Source organism: Pan paniscus, chromosome 6 (assembly GCF_029289425.2).
Source record: "Pan paniscus chromosome 6, NHGRI_mPanPan1-v2.0_pri, whole genome shotgun sequence".
NCBI classification, from domain to species: Eukaryota; Metazoa; Chordata; class Mammalia; order Primates; family Hominidae; genus Pan; species Pan paniscus.
This window is the reverse complement of record NC_073255.2, coordinates 22899901-22923028: the sequence shown is the minus strand read 5'-3', so window position 1 is coordinate 22923028 and position 23128 is coordinate 22899901. Positions and strand designations below refer to the sequence as shown.

The following is a 23128-nucleotide window of genomic DNA, read 5'->3' as shown; positions in this document are numbered from 1 at the left end:
ACCCCCAGAATATGATCTCTGACCATTACTGGCTGCCTCTGGAGTGAACACTCCATTACTGTCCCCCGTCAATACTCTCTCTTCCCAAAAATCAGGTTCTGACTTTTCTTGCCAGTGAGGCTGATGATCCTCAAGCTTGACAACTGTGCTGATAAACTTTAAGAACTGCTTTGATCAGTAAAAGGTCAGTAGGTAGTTGATAGGGTGAGGCCAGCAGGGCAGAGAAATATGTGGACTATGGATTGATTGCAAGAACAAATATTCTGCAGAGGTGTGTGTGCTTCTTTGTTTATTTCAGCAGTAGCTATTAGAGTCATGGTTCTCTCCCATCAACAGGCCAACAGTATGATCCATCCCCTTATGACTATATTGACTGATTTAAAATCTGATCTGCACATATATAAAGATGACCACTTTAAAAATCTAGAAATACATAAATTTATGAAGTTATCATAAGACACAGGAGCAGCTTGCTCTCATAATTAAAATACAGGAAATATAGATGTTACGCTCAGCTTCACACTGATTCACTATGGTGTAACGTTGGGTATATCAGTGTACCTGCCGCCTCCTTCCTAAAATGAGAACAATATGTCACCCTACTTATCTCTCAAATGTTTTGAGGAATCACCAAAAAGTGTAAGAATTATAATAACAAAGTGGGAAACAATTGTATATATCTGCAGATGCATGCAATAAAAATTAAGTATGATGTCTATTGAAAGCAAAAGGCTTCAAGCAGTAAGAGCCCCCACCAACTTAAACAGTAATACAAATTGTATTTTAAAACAAACAAAAAAAACCAATGAAGCAAAAATAAAAAGCCACATTTGGATGTAATAACAAAAAATGTCCATAACTACAATATTTCACTAATGAGAAGGTACAGATGCTACATACAGAAGGATTTTATGATGTCCATATGTTTCTCAAATGACTCTCCTTGTTAGCTATTTCTCCACATCTCTATTTAAGAATAACCTGCACCTTCCCCACTGAGTGTGTACAAATTATAATGTAATATGTTGTAATATTTAAACAAATTCAAAAAAGAAGTAATTCTAATAAAAAGAAAGGAAAGCTACATAAACCTAGATGTAGATATTAATAAAAATCTGAATTCTGGTGTCATTCAAATTAGTTAATTAAATAGGTTTATATCTGGTCAGCTGGCCTTAAGATTCAAAACTCCTAAACCTCAAATAGAATTCATCTATATCTTAAATATATAATTATTTATATATAGTGGCAATAACTTCATAAAACAACTCTTTCTACTATAATAATGGTTATGGTTAATTTGGTCACCAAACAATCACAAAAATCTATAACCATGTATAAAATTACCTTTTAATTGCAAAAGAGCCATCATTATTTCTACAAAAGACAGCAGTTTAATGTGCTAAACACTCTTTAGTCAGAGTGCTGGTCTGACTCTCCAATAAAGGCCAGCCCAACAGGCTGAACTGCAGAAAGAAAGAAACAGGAAGATCAAGGTTAAAAAAAAAAAAAAATCTGTCTCCTACCCATAAACTGGTATTTAATTTAAAACTCCTTAACTTCCTTCTGCACAACCTTATGTGCATCTAACCGTGTCCATTTTGTAGTAAAGATTATCAATTCACGAGCACAGCTAAGAAAGCATCTCTCTCCCTCTGGCTGGCAGTTTATCAAAGGTCAGACAGGATTGCCACCTTACATGCATCTGTTTAATAGCTAAAACATATATGAAAACACTAGCTTTTTCCCACACAGAAAATGGCATATTCTAAGAAAATGCTGCTCTTCTTCAAATGTGCCCCATTCAAACAAAATGGATGAGAATAAATTACAAGCAAGTTTTACAACTGACTAAATTATGTTGTTTTGAAAATATAATATTCTTATTAGCCATTTTAAACATAAATGGTTTCCAGAAGGAACATCAGTAATTTGACGTTTGGGGAATTAAATTGGTCCAAACTGGAACAGTGGTTTAAAAGGATAAGGAGGACTAATTATCTGTGGTAAAAGGCAAATATATTAAACAACAAATTTTCAGTCACAATAATTTCCATAATAAATATCAAAAGTACGAAAAAGAAGGTCAAAAGATACCCTTTAAACATGATTTCTGATTTCTTAAATGCAACTTATTCTGTGCTGTTTTTAATTACAGGATTAGAAAGATTTCTGGAGCATCAGAAAACATCCAGGCCTTTTCAAATGTCATAAGGTTTTCTTTTGGAAGATTTTCAATGCTTTTTTCCTTTAATATGGGTTCTCTATGTACGTACTCCCTTTTTCCAGATTTCGATAGTGCCTGCAAGATTTGAAAACATGACAGTGCTCTGAATACTTGTAATTCCTAAATCTTACTCCTTATGAGAAATCTCAGCACAGCAAGAGTATTTAGTTGTATATGCATTGTTATACCATTTGGGGAGAAAAAAATTAACTCTTCGCTTTCTTTTCTGGTAGAAGTTAAACTTTTTAAGCCTTTCTTACCCCTTTCCCATATTTTACACACACACACATACACACCCCACATACATGAAATAATGAATATATGTAGATATCTTATTTCTTATAGGATTTCAAAATGCTACAGTTACTTAAAGCTGAAAGTTCCTTTTAGGAGATTACACACACCTCCCTGGAAGAAAAAACAATTGACAGATCTTCCTGAAATTGGAGCACAGGAGACTCACTAGAGAATTCTCCAAGTCCACATCACAGGAACTGCATCCTCAGCTCTCCGTTGCAGGCCACCTCTCCTGACAACCGCGTCTCGGATCTGGAGAGAGCTCAGTCCCGCTCTGTCACATCACAGATACACAGGCCTGACACCAGCACCTCTCATTGCGGACAAGGGGGTAACGGCTTCGAAGCCAAACAAACGCAGCCTGCTAGGCGCTCAGGGAACGCCCCCGTCCTCCGTTCCCTCTAGTCCCCACTGTGACACCCTCGTATGGCATCTAATTAACCAGTTTACCTTAATAAGCTTACGATTCATCACTCTCCTTCCACTAGTCAAGGAACTGCTTTATCTCCCATCCCATCCCCCAGCCTCCTGAACTTTTCTTAAAACCCAGGATTCTGATGTATTGACTTAAAACTGAAGTCCTCCACGAAACATCAAAGGTACCCCCCAATAAGCGTTGCTCCCCTCAAGCAACACGTTGCCAGTACAAACTTTTCATTCATAGCTCGGCTCCAACATAAACTGGGTGTGTTTGGGGGCGGGAGAGAATCACGCCACCGACCGCTCGCCTCAGTTTGCCTAGCCAAATGTCAGGGTCTGCACCACAAAGATGACCTAGCACCCAACTTCTGACAAAGGTTCCCTTAAACCCACCGGTCTCCGGGCTGCGAGATGCAAGGCAAGTGGCATCAGAGTCCGGACTGAGATGCTGTTAACCTGCGGAACCCGAGAAGGGAATACCGCGGCGCATCCTGAGGACCGGTGGCCCCCAATTCCCAGGGCTTTCCTCAAGCACCAGCCGGGGACACTGCCGTGGTGCCACTCACCTCCGCCCGCTCCTGCTGAGGCTATCGCGCCCTCCTTCGCTCCGCGCCGGCGACCTCTTAACTTCTCCCCCTTCTCCAAACAGCCATCTTTCGAGGAGGAGAAGAGAATGGTGAGGCAGAAGCAAAAAGGGAATGAAAGTTGACTCGGGGGCCGCCGCTGCTCCTCCAGCCGAGATTTACCGGCCGCGGCGGGCGCTAGAGGAGGAGACCGCGGCGAAAGCGGCGAGAGCGGCGGGCGCGGCGCGGCCGGCTCGGTGCGCGCTGCGCGATGTGCGGGACGCGCCGCCGCCGCCGCCGCCGCCGCGCGGGGGGGGCTCGGGAGGGCGGCAGCGGGCGGCTGCGAGCTGCGAGCTGAGCGGGTGGCGGCGCGCGGAGGATTTGCTAAAAATAGCACTTCTTGGGGAGGGAAGTAGGGGACGGAGGTGGGAGGAGAGGCTCGGCCGGGAGCCCCAGCGCCGCGGAGGCTGGGCGGGGCTGGGTGGGGATAGGAGGAAGGACCCGCGGCGAGAGCGCGGGCCCAGGCGCTGGAGACCCGCAGGGCGGGCCGGGAGGCGCGGGCCGGAGGGGATTACGGACGCGGGAACACCTGGGCGCGCGGCCGACGCGCTGAGAAGGACGCGCGGGAGGCGGGAGGGCAGCGAGGACATCCCGGGGTGGAGCGGAAAAGGGCTCTGGGCTGCACCAGCGTTATTTTCCCCCCCAGGGGAAGGACCAGGGAACCTAAGACGACTTGGGATTTCTGAAGCGAGACATGCCCACGCGAGGCGCGGGGTGATGGTCAGGCGGCGGCCGTGATAGAGAACGGTGCTGGGGAGAAGCCAGGCCGCTGCCTCGCCCTCTCGCGCCCCCCGTGGCTCGGGGAGCCCCGGCCGCTCAGGTGCGCGCCACGCAGCGCCAGCCCGCCCCAGCTGAACGACTTCTTTTTAAGAGGAGGTAGCATTGTGGGGCGGTACCTGGAACGTCCCCACAGATGCGTGGAGCTTGAAGAATCATTCAAGGGAATTTTAAGAGAAAAAAATGCTACATTTGGGGTTTGTCAAATGGGAAACGTGAGGGAATATGGTGACTGCTGTTGGAAACATGACTTAGGTATGCCGCGTTTTAAGGCTGAACAGAGAGGACCATTCGCTCTGAAACCAACCCTGAAAGAAGGCAAGCAGAGTTAGAAGGGCCGAGAATTAACGAGGTGATCTCCTTCAGTGGTTAGTATTCTTACCTTGGGGATTTTTTTTCTGCTATAAATGAAGTCTATACTAGCATCACTAGTAGCTGTAGATTCCTTTATGAAGTGTACAACAATAAAATATTTTTTAAGTGTAATCCTAAATATACTTGGCTAAAGCTAACAGTTGATCACTCAAAGAGGCTAATATTTATGGTGTATGTAATTTGACCGTCAAACGAATTAAAGCTGGTGTCTCTCCTTTTATATTTATGGTTTTCCTCTACGTCAGCTAAAACACAGCTAAGCTTATAGATTAATTATATGGATGGAAAGATCAAGAAAGACCTAACCCAGTACCCTCATTTTTAGAGGAGAGAACTGGGATCCATGGGAGTAGTGTGATTTGCCCAAGGTCTCACAGTGGCAGAGTTAAGATTAAAATTTAGGATTAGGGCCTAGGCCCGGTAGCTCAAGCCTATAACCCCAGTACTGTGGGAAGCCGAGGCTGGAGGATTGCTTGAGCCCAGGAATTCGAGACCACGCTGGGCAACAAAGTGAAACCCCCATTTCAAACAAACAAACAAAAACCTCAGGAATAAAGCCAGACTACCAATTTCATAACAGCAAGATAACTCGAGAAAAGGAGTGGTATGGTAGCTGTACTTTTAAAATAATTCAGCATTCTTAGCAGGATAAAAGTGTATGATGGCTAGATTTATCCCTCACTTTGCTCTAATCAGGAATTCACGCTGCAGGAGTGGTCAGCTAGCTTTAAATAAAAATTTAAAAATAAAAAATAAATAATAAAGGTCATACTCCAAAGGCTGTTGGTGCTAGAGCTTCTGCTTAACTTTCTGTCCACACTGAGGATTCTGTTCGTTAGCATGACGAATCGTAGTAATGGGTTCTCATTTCATGGATGAAATTGATGATATTGACTCAAGTAGAGATATTTCTGATTTGTATATATGCCAGATATAACTATCTAGTGACCTTTCACCCTTTACCTTTCAAAATGGAGTTAAGAAATGGTCAAGTGTCCAGCCTTTAAGTGTTTGGAGGGTTTTTTGTTTGTTTGTTTTGGTTTGGTTTTTGTGGGGGGGTTTTGTTTTGTTTTGTTTTGTTTTGTATTTTGAGACAGGGTCTTGCTCTGTCACCCAGGCTGGAGTGCAGCTGTACCATCAGGGCTCACTCTAGCCTTGACCGGGGCACAAGTGATCCTCTAGCCTCCCAAGTAGTATCTGGGACTAACTTTTTTAGAGACGAGGCCTTACTTTAGTGTCTAGACTGATTTTTTTTTTTTTTTTTTTAATGATTCTGTTTGCCTTCCATTGACTTTAAGGGGAAAATTCTCCCTCTATTTGTCTCTCAAGAAACCTTTCATGTAAAGTATGGCTGAAGCACATAAAAGGAAATGCCCCTGGGATTTCACTGGGCATCTAAAACAGATTTTGTTTAATAAAGATGTATATGGCAAAATTTGAATTGAAACATTTTCATCTTTTAGGGTGGTGATACCAGGCATAGTTAACCTTCACTTAAGTCTAATTATTTAACTATCCCATGTCCAGGTCATTTCACAAATGGGAGCAGTCCTCCTCATCATTCTGCTAGACATTTGAATGCTGACTTTGAGTAAGATACATACTGGGTGCTACTAGAGACTCAAATTTTTAAATTATGATTTAGTTGAAAAGATAGTTTATCTTAAAGGTTTTGGTTGAGTTGGCATGTTCTCTGTTCAAACCTATATTATTGCATATATGACACTATATTATAATTTTTTCCTGGTTTTAGTCTCTTGTCAACTGAGCTCTAAGAGGACAAAGATAACTCATTCACATTTTTTGTAGTTTTTTAATAGACTATTTTTCAAAACAGTTTTAGATTTACAGAGAAATTCAGAAGATAGTACAGTGAGCCTTGAACAACCCAGGGGTTAGGAGAGCAGACCCCCTGAAAAGTTGAAAATCTACATATAACTTTTGACTCTTTAAAAACTACTAATAGCCTACTGCTGACCAGAAGCCTTCTCAAAACATCAACAATTAACACACATTTTGTATGCTATATGTATTATATACTGTGGTCAAACAATAAAGTAGTCTAGAGAAAAGAAAATTTTATTATGAAAATCATAAGGAAAATTTATTTATTATTCATTAAGTAGAAGTAAATCATCATAAATGTCTTCATCCTCTTCATCTTCACGCTGAATAAGCTGAAGACGAAGAGGAAACGTTTGTCTTGTGTCTCAAGGGTGGTTGAGGTGAAAGAAAATGTGCATGTAAGTGTATCCATGTAGTTCAAACCTGTGTTATTCAATGGCCAACTGTATAGAGAACAATATACATGCATACACACATACACACACACACACACACACACACACACACAATTTCTCCTGCTATTCTCATCTTTCTTTAGTTTGATACATTTTCTACAATTGGTGAACTGGTATTGGTACATTACTAACTGAGGTCCATAGTTTATCAGATTTTTTTTTGTTAGCTTTTACTAATGTGCTCTTTCTGTTTAAGGATCCCATCTAGGAGACCACAATATATTTAGTGATCATGTCTTTTTAGGCTTCTGGCTGTGGCACTTCCTCAGACTTTCTTTGTTTTTTATGACCATGACAGTTTTGAGGAATTCCAGTCAGATATATTGTAGGATGCCCCTCTGTAGTAATTTGTCTGATATTTTTCTCATGGTAAAAATAAAGTGATGGATTTTGGAAAAGAAGATTATAAAGTTCTATTTTCATTACATTATATCAAGGGTATATACTAGGCAACATGGTTTGTCCCTGTTGATGACGATCTTAATTGCCTGGCTGAGGTAATGTTTGTCAGGTTTCTCCACTGCAAATTTACTCTTTTTTCTCCCCTTTACATACTGTATTCTCTGAGAGGAAGTCATTATGCGCAGCCCACACTTACGGAGCAAAGATATGACCTCTTCTTTTAGGGCAGAGTATCTACATAATTTATCTGGAAGTGTTAGTCATTCACTTTTTATTTCCAAAGATCAGCACAGAGCCCTCAACATAGTAGGTTCTTACTACATGTGAAGTGCAAGAATAGGATTAAACAGAATTTTTCCCCTCAAGAAAGTTTATAGGATCTGGATGTCAGCAAAATGGTGAATAAGACTTTCCAATGCTTGTACTCCTGCAGAAACATCAATCTGAACAACTATTCATGCACAAAAATACACCCCCAGGCCATCTGCTGTGGTCCTATACACCAGTGAACCCACAATTCGGGCCTGCTTCAGCAGACTTGGGTCTAGGCCTATCCTGGTAGACCCCAAGCTCCAGGCTAGCTTTCATGGCTTCAAGTACCAAGCCAACACCCATGATCCTTGGCTCCAGGATATAACCCAGAGACTCAGAATCCAGTAGACCCCAATGTCAGGCCAGACCTCATGGACTGAGACTCCAGAACCAAACCTGCCAACCCAGGCTACAGACTGGCCATAGCGGACCCAGGACCTAGGCCTGCTCCTGCAGACTCAGCCTCCAGGGCCACCCCAGTGCCAGACCAGTTTCCAGCCCCATCTTAGTGCCTGCCCATCCCCTGCAGATTGAAGCTCAAAGCACACAGCAGTAACAGGTCAGTCCCTATAGACCCAGGATTGGGGCAGGATCCCATGGACACAGGCTGTAGGCACACCCTCATGAACACAGGCTCCAGGGCCACCCCCATGGACTCAATCAACATGTCTACCCCAGTGGTTGCAGACCCCAGGTACAACCCCATAGACCTGGGCACAGCCTCCCTGGGAAATCCAGCAGTAACTCTACCTGTGAACCACACCAGAAAGCATGCCAGAATCTCTAGACAGACTGACTGGTAAAAGGTTTTCCAGATAAAGTGTGTCTGCAAAGATTTTAATAAGTCCCTATTTATTCAAATTAACAGACACCAATACATACCGATAAGGTTCAAGAAAAATCAGGGAAACATGACACCACCAAGCAAGGGAAGTAAAGCACTAACTAATCCTAAAGAAATTGAGATCTATGAAATGATTTACAAAGAATTCAAAATAATTCTTTTAAGGAAACTTGGCAAACTTGAAGGAAATACAGAGAAATAATTCAATGAAATCAAGAAAACAATAAATGATGAAATGAGAAATTTAATAGAGATTAAAATTATCTTTAAAAATCAAATCCTAGAGCTGAAAAACATAGTGAATGAAATAAAAAATACAATAGAGAGCATCAATAGTAAAATTGATGAAGAAAAAGAATCTGTGAACTGGAAGACAGGTTATTTGCAAATATATAAGAGGAGAATATGTAAATAAGAGGAGAAAACAGAAAAAAAATTGAAGGAATAAAGAAAGCTTACAGAATTTATGGGAAAGCATCAAAAGAGAAAATATTTGAATTATACCATTTCAAGAAGGAGAGAAAAGAGATAAAGGGCCAGAAAAAATATTTTTTTTTTTTTTGAGAGGAAATCTCACTCTGTCATCCAGGCTGGAGTGTGGTGGTGCAATCTCAGCTCACTGCAACCTCTGCCTCCTGGGTTCAAGCAATTCTCCTGCCTCAGCCTCCCAAGTAGCTGAGATTACAGGTACCTGCCACCACACCCAGCTAATTTTTGTATTTCTAGTAAAGACAGGGTTTTGGTGAAAAATGTAATATAATCTGGTGAAAGATATAAATATCATTGTATGGGAAGGTCAAAAGTCTCCATTCAGATTCAATCCAAATGAGACTACACCAAGACACATTAAAATCAAACTGTCAAAAATTAAAGAGAAAGGGAGGATCCTGAAAGCAGCAAGAGAAAATAAGCATATCACACAAAGGGGAGTTCTAATAAGGCTAGCAGTTTATTTCTCAGTGGAAACCTTACAAGCCAGGAGAAAATGGGATTATATATTCACAATGCTGAAGAAAAAAAAAGAAATCGTGCCAGTTAAGACTACTAATATTCAGCAAAGTTGTTCTTTAGAAATGAAGGAGAAATAAAGGCTTCCCAGGCAAACAAAAGCTGAGAGAGTTTATACCACCAGAACTGCCTTAGAAGAAATGCTAAAGAGATTTCTTCAAGCTGAAGGAAAGCACTCTAATTAGTAACAAAAATATATATGAAAGTATAAAATTCACTGGTAAAAGTAAGCACAAAGTCAAATTCAGAATATTCTAATCCTGTAATAGTGGTATGCAGATCGTTTATATTTAGTGTAAAGGTTAAAATACAACACTATTAAAAATAATAGCTACAATAATTTGCTAAGATATACACAATATAAAAAGATGTAGATTCAAACATCAAAACATAAAATATCAACATTATTGACTCAGACTGAAAAGTTTTTTAACATAAAATGGGTAAAATAAAAATACTGAGTTTTTCTATGCAATAAAAATTAAATAATTATCATCTTAAAGCAGCCTGTTATGAGATATTTTATATAAGCCTCATGGTAACCACAAAGCAAAAACCTACAGTAGATACATAAAAGATAAAAAGTAAAGAACAAAGCATACCACTAAACAAAATCACCTAATCACAAAGGAAGACAGTAAGAGAGGAATAAAGGAACAAAGGATCTACAAAACAACCAAAGAAAAAAATAACAAAATGACAATAATGAGTCCATACCTATCAATAATTACCTTGAATGTAAATGGATTAATTATCCAATCAAAAGATAGAAAGTATATTAACAAATAATAGGCCCAACTACACGTTTGCTAGAAGAGACACCTTTCACCTTTAAGGATACACACAGATCGAAATGAAAGGATGAAAAAAAAAACAAATTCCATGCAACTTGAAACCAAAAGATAGCTGATATGGTTTGGCTGTATCCCCACCCAATGTAGTTACCATAATCCCCACGTGTCCTGGGAGGAGCCCGCTGGGAAGTAATTGAATCATGGGGGTGGTTACTCCCATGCTGTTGTTTTCATGATAGTGGGTGAGTTCTCAGGAGTTCTGATGGTTTTATAAGGGGCTTTTTCTCCTTTTGCTTGGCACTTCTTGCTGCCACCATGTGAAGAAGGTCATGTTTGCTTCCCCTTCTGCCGTGATTGTAAGTTTCCTGAGGGCTTCCCAGTCCTGCTGAAGTGTGAATCAATTAAACCTCTTTCCTTTTTAAATTACCCAGCCTCAGGATGTCTTTATTAATACAATATCAGAGGTAGCTATGCTTATATCAAATAAAATAAAGAAGGTCATTATATAATGACAAAGGGGTTAATTCATCAACAGGATATAACAATCATAAATATATATGCACACAACATCAAAGCATCTAGATATATAAAGCAAATTTTAATAGTTTTGAAGGAAGAGATAGGCTGTAATATAAAAATAGCAGAGGACTTCAGTACCCCACTTTCAGCAGTGAACAGATTATTCAGACAGAAAAGCAATAAGAAAATCTTGGATTCAAACTACACTTTAGATCAAATGGGCCTAACAGACATTACAGAACATTCCATATAACACCAGGAGAATGCATATTCTTCTTAAGTGCACATGAAACTTGTTTAGTGGCCTAGACAATAATAGATCATATAGTATAGACCACTAAACAAGTCTTAACAAATTTAAAATTGAAATCATATCAAGTATCTTTTCTGACCACAGTGGAATTAAACCAGAAATCAATAACAGGAAGAATTTTAGAAAATTCATAAATACATGAAAATTAAACAACATGCTCCTTGACAACCAATGGGTCAAATAAAAAATTTAAAGAGAAGTTAAAAAATACCTTGAGACAAACAAAAATAGATACACAACATGCCCAAACTTATGGGATGTAGCAAAAGCATTTCTAAAAGGGAATTTTATAGCAATAAATGCCTACATCAAAAATTAAGAAAGATCTCAAACAACAAATCAAGGAGATAGGGGGAAAAAGAACAAACTAAGCCCAGAGTTAGTAAAATGAAAGAAATAATAAAGATAAGAGCATAAATAAATGAAATAGAGATTAGAAAAACAAGGAAGATCAATGAACAAAAGAATGGATTTTTTTGAAAAGATAATCATAACTGACAGACTAAGAAAAAAGACAGAAGACTCAAATAAATAAAATCAGAAATGAAGACATTACAACTGATACTATAGAAATACAAAGGATCATAAGAGACCACTGTGAGTAATTACACACCAACAAATTGGATTACCTAGAAGAAATTGATAAATTTCAAGACACATACAACCTACCAAGACTGAATCATGAAGAAATAGAAAGTTTGAATAGGTGAGTAACAAGTAAGAATCTTAATTAATAATAAAAAGTCTCCCATTAAAGAAAAGCCCAGGACTTGAGGTTGTCACTGCTGAATTCTACCAAACATTTAAATAAGAACTAATACAAATGCTTCCAAAAAATTGAAGAAAAGAGAATACTTCCAAATTTGAAGCCAGCATTACTCTGTTACCAAAGCCAGAAAAGAACACTACAATAAAAGAAAACTATAGGCCATATCCATAATGAGCATAAATTCAAAAGTCCTGAACAAAATACTAGCAAACCAAATTCAATAGCAAGTTAAAAGCATTGTTCATCATGATCAAGTGAGATTTATCCCTGGAATGCAATGATAGTTCAACATATGCGAATCTATAAATATGATGCACCACATTAACAGAATGAAGGACAAAAACCATATAATCATCTCAATGGGTGAGAAAAAACATTTTACAATATTCAACATCTCTTCATGATTAAAAAAAAACTCACCAAATTAGGCATAGAAGGAATATACCTCAACACAATAAAGGCCATACATGAAAAATCCACACCTAACATCATACTCAATGGTGAAAAGTATTCAAAGCATTTTTCCTAAGATCAGAAACAAGAGGAGGATGCCCACTCTTGCCACTTCTAGTCAACATAGTACTAGAAGAGCAATTAAGGAAGAGAAAGAAATAGAAAGCGTCTAAATTGGAAAGAAGGGAGTTAAATTTTCTCTGTTTTCAGATGACATGATCATATATATTGAAAACCCTAAAATCTCCACTAAAAAATTCTTTGAACTAATAAATGAATTCAGTTAAATTGTTGGATACAGAATCAACATACGAAAGTCAGTAGCATTTCTGTGCACTAACAATGAACTATCTAAGAGAAAAAATCAAACAAACAATATCATTTACAATGGCTACAAAAAACAAAATACATAGGAATAAATTTAACCAAGGAAATGGAAGACATGTATACTGAAAGCTATAAAACATTGATGACAGAAACTGAAGAAGATACAGATAAATGGAAAGACACTGTACGTTCATGGATTTGAAGAATTAATATTGTTAAAGTGTCCACACTACTCAATGCAATCTACAGAGTCAATGCAATCTCTGTCAAAATTCTAATGTTATTTTTCATAAAAATAGAAAAAAAAATAAAATTCATATGGAACCACAAAAACTCCCAAACAGCCAAAGCAATCTTGAACAAAAAGAACAAAGTTGAAGGCATCACACTGTCTGATTTCAAAATCTATTATTAAGCTATTGTAATCAAAACAGCATAGTACCTACACAAAAACAGACATATCAACCAGTGTAATAGGATGGAAAGCCTAGAAATAAACCCAAGTATTTACAGTCAATTGGCTTTCATCAAAGCTGCCAAGAACATACAATAAAGAAAAGATAGTCTCTTCAGTCAGGGGCGTTGGGAAAGCTGGATGTCCACATGCAAAAGAACAAAATTGGACCCTTATCTTAAACCAGATACAAAAATCAACTCATAATGGATTAAAGACTTAAACATAAAATTTTAACCTGCAAAACTACTAGGAAAAAAATAGAGGAAAATCTCCATGACATTGGTCTGGGTAATGATTTATTGCCTAGGACCCCAAAATCACAGGCAGCTAAAGCAAAAGTAAACAAAATGGGATTAAATCCAACTAAAAACCTTCTGCACAATCAAGAAGACAATTGACAGAGTGAAAAGACAATGCAAAGATTAGGAGAGAATATTGCAAACCATATATCTGATAAGGGAGTAATATCCAACGTATATAAGAAACTCAAACAGTTTTATAGCAAGAAAACAACACAATTTTTAAAATAGACAATGGATCTGAACAGACATTTCTCAAAGAAAAACAGACATTTCTCAAAGAAAAACATACAAATGACCAACAGGTATATGAAAAAATGCTCAACATCTCTAATCTTTAGGGAAATACAAATTAAACCCACAATGAGATATCACTGCATACCTCTCGGAATGGCTATTGTCAAAAAGATGAAATATAAGAAGTGTTAGGATGTGAAGGGAACCTTGGTACACTATTAGTGGGATAGAAATTAGTACAGCTGTTTTGGAAAATAGTATGGAAATTTCTCAAAAAACTAAAAATAGAATTATCATGTCATCCAGTAATCCCACTACAGAGCACATATCCAAAGGAAATGAAATCCATATGTTGAAGAGATATCTGTGATCCCCTGTTTACTGCAGCATTATTCACAGTAGCCAAGATATGGGATCAAGCTAGGTGACCATCAACACATGAATGGATAAAGAAAATGTGGTATATATACCCAATGGGATACTCTTCAGCTTTAATTAAAAGGAAATCCTGTCATTTTCAATAATGTGGATGAAACTGAAGGACATTATGTTAAGTGAAATAAGCCAGGCACAGAAACACAAATACAGCACAATCTCATTTATATGTGGAATCGAAAAAAGTTGAACTCATAGCAAAGAGTAGAATGGTGGTTACCAGGAACAAGGCTGGTGTAGATGTTAAGGAGAGGTTGCTCATAGGATATAAAATTTCTATTAGACAGGAGGAATAAATTCAAGACATCTATTGTACAACATAGTAACTGTAGTTAATAACAATGTATTATATTCTTGAAACTTAATGAGAGTAGATTTTAAATGCTCTCACCTAAAAAAAAAGTATGTAAGGTAATGCATATGTTAATGAGCTCAATCTAGCTATTCCAGAATGTATCCATATTTCAAAACATAATTTTATACACAATAAGTGTACACAATATATATTTGTCAATTAAAATGGAATAATTTAAAAAGAAAGGTGATGCTATTCTCTGCATTTAAGCAGGAAAAAAGCCTCATGCTAAATTTCCATTTAAAAAAAAAGTTAGGCATGGAGGGGAAGATAAATGAGGTATTTGTGGTGATGGTGATGGTAGATGTTTTCTAGTTTTCTTTAGAGGGAGAAGTACTGTGTACATTTTACTATTATTTGAAATATTTGTGGCACTCCCTAAGGGGTCATACTTCCCATACAGCCTTCCCTTGGTTTTTCCATTTATCTTTTTGTCCTCAGACATTAAATCAGCAGTTTTGCATATAAAGGAAATTGCTCCCTTTTCCAAGAATGAAGGCCACATGAGCAGAACCTTTTCCAAATCACTGAGGATGTAAATGTGACCCAGAAGTAAACCACTGAGATTTGGGGGTTTGTTGCTATTACAACATTAGTTAGCCTATCTACTCTGATTGCAAAATCCTAAGTTACTAAAATGAGACCACCAAATGCTGTGCTTGATTCAATTCTTATCAGTGATCACCTTTGGGGTGCAGCCTTTTAGGACTATTTGTGTTTGGTTATGATACAAGTATGTTTTAAAATGTTTTCCCATTATATTTAAAAATAAACATTGTTCTTTATAAAGGAACAAGCCTCATGTTTTGTTGCAACACTATCAATAAAATTAATTGAACCCCCACTGTGTGCAGAACACTATGGCAGAAACTGTAATCATTTTTCTGAATATTAATTTTAGGATGACATCATTTACTTTTCATTGACTTCAAAAAGTAAAGATGTAATATTTTGAAGTAATAAACAAAGAAATTTAATTAGAATAATATACTATCAGAGGTGGATTTTACCATGACGCTAATGAAGCTTAGGCTTCAGGAAGCCTCATTTGCACAGGTACCTTCTAAGACTGTATTCGTAATTTAGAATTATTTTACTTAAAAGGGTCCCAGATGTGTATAAGCTTCAGACCCCACCAAACCTGGCTCTTTCCCTCAATACTACCAAATATGAAAGCATGAAAACAAAGAGCTATAAGAGTCCTAAGAATAAATGGCAGCACTCCCACACTGGAGCAAGTACACAGAATCTGTACATCTCCCCTCCCAGAAATAGGGTTTTTGGAAAGGTGAACCTGAAGCTTGAGTTCTGTAGTGAGATTTAAAATTGAGTCAGCATGTGCATCTATAACTGTAAGGCAGGAGGATACATTCAGCCTTGGGCAGAGTCCCCTTAATCTAGAAGCTACCTGTATTAGTCTGTCTCACACTGCCAATAAAGACATATCCAAGACTGGATAATTTATAAAAGAAAGAGGTTTAATTGACCCACGGTTCCACATGGCTTGGGAGGCCTCAAAATCATGGCTGAAGAGCAAGGGACATCTTACATAACAGCAGGCAAGAGAGAATGAGAGCCAAGCGAAAGGAGAAACCCTTATAAAACCATCAGATCTCATGAGACTTATTTACTACCATGAAAACAGTATGGGGGAAACTGCCTCGATGATTTAATTATCACCACCTGGCCCCACCCTTGACATGTGGAGATTATTACAATTCCAGGTGAGATTTGGGTGGGGACACAGCCAAACTATCACCACCCAACATGCAAGGCCAGTGTCAGCGTACCCATCATAGCATTTTCCCATCATGTGGCTTTCATCTTATCATCCAAAAAATATTTGAGCAAGTTATTAGTCTTCTTCATAAAAGTTCCAGTTTTTACCGAGATTTTTTTCTAGAAGTCATTTCATCTTGAAAATAAGCTTTCTTATGGTTGCTGATAATACTTTTTCTTGAGGTTTAAGTAACAATTTTTCTCAATTAATTTTGTCAACTTCTAGGTCTGCAACAATGGATGTTGTACTGCTCATCATCTGTTCAGGAATTCCCCATTGAAAGGACAGGTCTGTGCAGTAATAGAAGTTGTAATGTGACCCATTAAGGATTTCTTTCTCCTGCTAAATTTTGAATGGGAACTGAATGAATACGCTGCCTCTATTTTCGATAATTCCTTTCTTATGCAAAAACATGTGGCTCATGGTGAAGTTTAATCACAACCCAATGGTCATTTATGAAATACCCTGAACTGCAATTAGTCATGTACAAATATGAAGCACCATTATCATGTGCATTGTTAGCAGGTCCTCAACAAAGTTTTTGAATTACGAAACAAACAAGAGCCTTTGCATATACATGTATGCTTTCAGGGTGAATTTAAAATATTCCTTTTCATATCTATTATTATAAATACTTTATGTTAAGGTGATCCATGTACCCCAAATCTATAATCAGCTTACATTGCAAGAAAAGATTTTAAAATCTATATATATATTTATATGTAATGCCTACATTTATACATGTAATATTAGTAGGTGAACTAAAGCCCTTATCAGAAAATAACATAAATAAGTTTTATACCAATTAAGTTAGAGGAATAATGTGAGCAAATAAGTACTATTTATGGGCTGTTTTCAGTGGATTTGAACTAATCATTAGGTTATATTTCAGCTCTAATATAATATTACCTTATGACATAAAATATAAGTTCATGTTGCCTTTTGAAGTTGGAATGTTCAACCAGCTGGAAAATTTTATATCCCATATAAAAAAATAACATACTAAATTTAGGATGCCTTTATGAAGGGATCCATTTTTAGTCCTTTTAAGAGTTAGGGTTTGCTAAGCTATGAAATATCTAAATGGTGGCTCAATCAAATTAAGTTTTATTTATTTAATTTTAACATAAGAAGTCTAAAGACAGGAAGCTGTCGATATTGATTTGTGGTTCAAGGATAGAAGGCCAAGGTTGATAATTTTTGTGGCCTTTTCTTTTTTTTTTATTTTATTTATTTATTTTTTTTATTATACTTTAAGTTTTAGGGTACATGTGCACATTGTGCAGGTTAGTTACATATGTATACATGTGCCATGCTGGTGCGCTGCACCCACTAACTCGTCATCTAGCATTAGGTATATCTCCCAATGCTATCCCTCCCCCCTCCCCCCACCCCACAACAGTCCCCAGAGTGTGATGTTCCCCTTCCTGTGTCCATGTGATCTCATTGTTCAATTCCCACCTATGAGTGAGAATACGCGGTGTTTGGTTTTTTGTTCTTGTGATGGTTTACTGAGAATGATGATTTCCAATTTCATCCATGTCCCTACAAAGGACATGAACTCATCCTTTTTTATGGCTGCATAGTATTCCATGGTGTATATGTGCCACATTTTCTTAATCCAGTCTATCATTGTTGGACATTTGGGTTGGTTCCAAATCTTTGCTATCGTGAATAATGCTGCAATAAACATACGTGTGCATGTGTCTTTATAGCAGCATGATTTATAGTCCTTTGGGTATATACCCAGTAATGGGATGGCTGGGTCAAATGGTATTTCCAGTTCTAGATCCCTGAGGAATCGCCACACTGACTTCCACAATGGTTGAACTAGTTTACAGTCCTACCAACAGTGTAAAAGTGTTCCTATTTCTCCACATCCTCTCCAGCACCTGTTGTTTCCTGACTTTTTAATGATTGCCATTCTAACTGGTGTGAGATGGTATCTCATTGTGGTTTTGATTTGCATTTCTCTGATGGTTTTGTGGCCTTCTCTTCATTAAATGGCGATTACAGGTTCAGCCATCAAACTAATTTCTAGACAGTAAGAAAAGACAAGAGGAAAATATAAAAGGGATAGTACACGCATCAGGAAAACAAGGGCTTTCCCAGAAGTTCAACATACTTCTGCCTAGTTCTCAGTGGCCACAACTATGACACATCATCAATGCTGTCTGCAAGGAAGACTGGAAAAGAGAATTGTTTCTTAATTATTTATTTATTATGTATTTTCCCAGCCCCCATACTAGATAAAGATAAGGGAAAGAGGGTTAGAATGGATGAGTGAATCAACTTATAATATCTTCCATAGTCCTTAAAGTTAAGTTTCCTAAAAAATGTTGTATTGACTGTAATAGGAAAATTTTGTTATCCAACAATTTTTGGAGAATGTGCTTTGTTACAGAATTTCATAGAGTTTCAGACGTTCATTTACATGATTTTAGTGACCATATCTAACCCATCTAGGTTTTACAAATGAGGAAGCTGAGATCCACAAATTCTGGCTGACTTGCCCAGTCCAGAATTAGTTATTCCGGAACCAAGAGCCCACTCTGATTTATCACACAGCTTCTGTGTTAGCATCCTCCTCCCAGTGTAACCCCTGTCCATTATGCCTTTTCTGTGTAAGTACTTTTAAAAAACAGTTTTAAAAAGAGAGAAGGAAAGAAAAGCGTGCGCCCCATACTCTAACTTATTTCCATCTACTGAGCCAAAATTCCAAATACATAGCAAAGATGTCTCAATATATTGGTATGGTTTTGATTAATATGAAAAGACAGTTTTACATTATAACCCTCTTTTGCTGCTGCCCCCATTCTAAACCTTCTGCTGTTAACTTTGGAGTATTATTTCTGAACATTAAGAATACTGGAACGAACCTTCCTTTACTAAGGATAATTGTAACTGCCTATTCAGGAGTACAGTCTCATCTGTAACTCCTTGGAGCTGTCTGAGAAGACAGGATACATCCACAAAATAGTCTTAAGAAAATTCAAGTTTAGAAAAAAAGATTAATTTTGAGAGCAGTTAAAAAATATTTGTTTTACAATAGTTTTGATCATTAAAATCTTCAGTCATGTTCTGTTAAATATAATTGGAAAACATAGAAATTTTTCTTAGAGTTTATTTTTTAAATTTTAATCTCTAGACTTTATTATGTAACAAGCTCTACTAGTTATTTATAAATTCCGAATTTTTATTTTCATGTAATTCAGGAACATTTAGAAGGCATTAAGTAGGCCGGGCATGGTGGCTCACGCCTATAATCCCAGAACTTTGGGAGGCCAAGGTGGGCGGATCACCTGAGGTTGGGAGTTTGAACCAGCCTGGCCAACATGGTGAAACCTCGTCTGTACTGAAAATACAAAAAAATTAGCTGGGCATGGTGGCGCATGCCTGTAATCCCAGCTACTTGGGTAGCTGAGGCAGGATAATTGCTTGAACCTGGGAGGCAGAGGTTGCAATGAGCCGAGATCGCACCATTGCACTCCAGCCTGGGCGACAAGAGCGAAACTCCATCTCAAAAAAAAAGAAAGCATTAAGTAAATTCTCATCATGTCATTGTCTTTTAAAAAAAATAATTCATTGTAATGTGGATTTGTGTAAAATATATAAGCTTTATTTATTCTAAGCTAAAGAACTCCAATAAACAGCTTTTAAATGGTCTAGGTCAGCAGATAATTTTTAAAAGATAAAATACTAAGATTGTATAGCTACATTCACACAATTACCATGTTACTCTGAACAGAGTATCAAGAAATAAGACAATGGTGGAACAGAGCAGAGGATACCATGGACTTGACTTAAGGGTAGCATTGCTCAGAGGTTTTTTTTTGAGATGGAGTCTCACTCTGTCACCAGGCTGGAGTGCAGTGGCACATCTCGGCTCACTGCAACCTTGCTCAGAAGTCTTTTACTGGCCAAGTGGGCAAATTTGCTATGAAAGTAAAAACATGTCTTTACAGATATTTCTGTCATTAAAAAGTAAACATAAACAAAGACCTGCAGATAGACAGTGAACAAGTAACAGTCTGACAATGAATTCTGATGGCATGAGGAATGTATTTGCTTTTTAAAAGTTATGCAAAATTACAAACACCCCCCCACACACACTTTAAAGGTTTATTTTATGTTCATGAAATTGGTCCTTGGCAGGTCAGCTATCAGTTTCTTCTACAATGTCTCTATTCCAAGGCCTAGGCACATAGAACATAGCTATCCTGAAAGTGCATTCTCATAATGGAGGAAACAAAGCTATGGTGGATGGGTGCACTGGCTCTAAAAGCTTCCAAATGAGAATTACATACATCTGCTCTGCTCATATTTCATTAGCAAAAGCAAATCATTTGGCCATGCCTAACTTCAGTGGAAAGAAGTATAATCGTCTCATGGGGAGGAAGTTCAAGTAGTACTGAACGTATCGTAATATTTATTAAGGATTTCCTACATACAAGGCAGTAGACTAGGTGCTAGCACATAGATGATCTCATTTAATTTTTACAACCCTACGATTTGGGTACTGATAATTGTCACTATTAAAGAAGAGGAAATTAACACAGAATAAAGTTGACTAGTTAAATCTCACAGCTAATGAATGAATAATGAAGCCTAATTCAGACACAGACAGTCTGACTTTGGGGCCCAGCTCCTAACAAATTATACCGAAGTAGCAACACAAGGGTCTACTGCACAGTTTATTGAATGCAGAAGGCAAAAGATGCAATATTCAGAAATACGAGCAAAACAAAGAAAGCTCATAAGACTTGAGCACTAAGTCAGCAAGTCTTGGTAATACAAATATTCAGTAAACTTGATTATTTGCAAAAGCAATCCAGACCTACCTTGCAACATCCATAATAGCACAGAAAGAGGCATTCCAGGGAAATGAGGCCAAGAAGGCCAATAAGGATACTGTCAAAAAGATATTTATTGAAAAAGACCAAAGACTAAGACCAAGAGGACTGAAAAAATTAACCAAGATGTGGATCCCCGGCCTTTCAGGGATCCCTGGTTAGGAAGAATTTGTGGTCAAAACTAAACTCATACTGAATGTTTCTTTACTTACAGGTGTCTATATTAAAATGTTATCTTAAATCTTAATTTAGTAATAGTTTTATTTATAATACATACTTGTGACATTCTCAAATAATGCCATTTTATCAAATCTAAAATTTAGTGGATATTGCTCCCAGCGAAAATAACAATCAGAACCATTCTAGACATGGTCACTGGTGTTGTGATCATCATCATCACCACAGCTAACATTTAATGAGAGTTCATAAGTATCATATGTTTCTCTCTATTTGCATTATCTCAATCAACCCAAATAATAACCTTGTGAGAAATGTACAATAATCAGCATGAGGTAACTGAGGCTTAGAGGGATTAAGTAACTTGCCTAAGTTCACAGAACTGGTAAGACGTGAACCAAGATTAGACTCCAGGTGTGTCGGACTCTATGCTTCGGCTTTCACACTGGTGCTTAGGCAGTTCCTTCCTTTGTTCACTCCAGAATGAGTTAAGAGAAGTAGGCAGGAGGATGTAGAATCAAGCCCAAACTGACACAATTACATGAAAGGTACATGGGATTAATCAATCAGTTTATTTTCCAAACCCAAAACTTTACTTTTCCCCCATTTTCACTCACATCCATCAAAATAGAAACAATATGATATTGATTATATTCTAGTGCAAATACATTGCCGTTAATTTTGTCACCTTAAGCAGGATAAGCTTACTGCTGTAGCTATAGAATTGTTGCTAGGGACAAGTGTGGACACACTAATATGTGAGCTGCTACCAGCATTTCCAGCTGGTCGAGTCCACTCTTTTCCTGCTCACCCAAATCAACCCAGTCCTCTTTCTCATTTGTCCTAACAGGCCCAGTTGCTGCTGCAGCTTCTTTCTCAAGCTATTCAACATAAAATTGTTCAGGTATGCAAGTGGAACTCAGTTATCCATAAACTTGTTAAATAAAATGCTGCATATTTCTTTCAGTCCTATTATTCCTTGGTTCTAATCCTGGCCCTCTGATATACTAACAAAGGAGAAAGTTTTTAAAAATTAAAAATTAAGTTAGACTTTGAATATAAATCACATTCTACAGTAAACCACTTACCTTGAAAAGACAAGTAGATGTCTGAATGGATAAAGAAATGAACACAATATTGACTGAGCACATTATTAAATGTGTCAATTCATTTTAGATTCCAATCTTAACTGTTCATTTATGCTCAGCTCTTCATCATTTGTGGCTTTGTGTAATCAGTAATCAGTAAACGGGTCACATTTTCAGTTTAATTTCAATGTAGTTTCAGTTTCATGGTAATTGGGTCACATTTTGCAGTTTAAAGAGAATTATTTCATTCATTCTCTTCTCAGTCAGCCCAGATGGCTGACCTCTGCAGACTGCATCACCTGGCTTCCTTGCCTTTGGGCACCTGGTTGGGTTTGGCCAATGTGAGGGTCAGAAAGAGAGGTCACATATTATTTAGTACCACCACTCCCAGCTTTGTCTGCTGGGCCACAGCTTGGTAGTGACTGCATGCCTCTTCAGCTTGAAGTTTCCAGAGCTATGGCTCTTACAGGGTTTGTTAAATTGCCCTCACTTCTCAACTCTTCAGACCTAGGGATACTAAGGACTTGCTGCTATTGCTGCAAGAATATCAGAAGTACCCAGTTCCTAGGTACTTTATTACTTGTTGACTATTTTAAACCTTGCCTACACCTCTATACGTTGTCACTGAAGCCCTTTTTACACCTTTGATTACACCTTTGATTGTGCTATCTGTTTTTCTGCCTGGAC

General features: G+C 37.8%; 1 protein-coding gene across 22 annotated transcripts in view; it reads right to left on the bottom strand.

Annotated features, from left to right (window-relative positions):
* The window catches only part of HDAC9 (histone deacetylase 9), a 911762-nt gene extending 907868 nt beyond the window's left edge, over positions 1-3894 (bottom strand). For 17 of the 22 annotated variants that reach the window (XM_034963753.3, XM_055115739.2, XM_055115734.2 and 14 more), the window contains exon 1: positions 3511-3818. The gene's annotated coding sequence lies outside the window, so the exon portion shown is untranslated. Of the gene's footprint in view, positions 1-3510 lie in introns of all 22 variants that reach the window. The other 5 variants (XM_034963758.4, XM_063606189.1, XM_034963767.3 and 2 more) reach the window with 1 other exon arrangement.
* Positions 3895-23128: the final 19234 nt, after the last annotated feature.